Below are 1,005 nucleotides of genomic sequence, written 5' to 3' on the forward strand. Positions count from 1 at the left end.
GCCGCCGAGCGCTCAAGGAAGGCGTGCCCGTGGGCGCCGGCCGGCCGGTTGCTCAAAAACGAGGAGCGCCCACAAGACGGGGTGGCGCGCTCCTCCTTCGTCGCTCGTCGAAAATCAGCGCTTTGCAAAAGCGCTCCTCGCGATTTTAGGCAACGAGGTGGGTCTGGTCTGGCCTGGGGGCATTTGTTTCTCCTCGTAGAACAACAAGGCGATTCCCTCCAAATAAAATATAACCCTTTTAATTACCCAAGTACGTCTGAGCACGTAGGGTTGTTTCCCCCACTACTGGTAGCTTGTTTTATGGGCTAGCATTCAACTGCATATGCCAACCCAGCCTGATATGAAGAACCTCTCATCTGCAGACCAATTTCCTAGAATGGAGCTGGTATCATGGGCTCAAAACAGCAACAGGAGGCATGTCAAACTCTGAGCCTCTGAGTGAATTCACAGGTTTAGATTGTTGGACTAGGATCTATACAACCCACGTTTGAATCCACCGCTCTGGCTCTGCCATGGAAGCTTGTTGGATGACCTTGGGCCAGTCACTCATTCGCAGCCTGATCTACCTCACAAGGTTGTTATGAGGACAAAATGAAGGAGAAAAGTAGGAGGTAGGGCACTTTAAGAGAAAAGGTGAGGTATAAATGAAGGTGAAGTTGACTTGTAACCTCCTTGAAGAGGTGGGTAGCTGTGTTGGTCTGTAGTGGAAGAGCAAGACTTGGGTACCTTAGAAACCAACTAGATTTTTGAGCTCTGACTCTGGAAAGCTCATACCCTGGAAATTTGGTTGGTCTTTAAGGTGCTACTGGACCCAAATCTTGCTCTCCCAAGGTCCAGTGGCCAGTGCTGATGGTTTACAGAAACAGAGGGGGAAAGTAACTTTGCACGACTTCCTGCCAATGCCCTCATCCCAAGAACACTTTCCTGGGAATAAACACTATGGAATAAACTTGAGGATTCTGAATATACCAGCTTAGCATTGTTATCTAACCCTGTTTAACAAAA

Source organism: Eublepharis macularius, chromosome 6, assembly GCF_028583425.1.
Source record: "Eublepharis macularius isolate TG4126 chromosome 6, MPM_Emac_v1.0, whole genome shotgun sequence".
Taxonomy (NCBI): domain Eukaryota; kingdom Metazoa; phylum Chordata; class Lepidosauria; order Squamata; family Eublepharidae; genus Eublepharis; species Eublepharis macularius.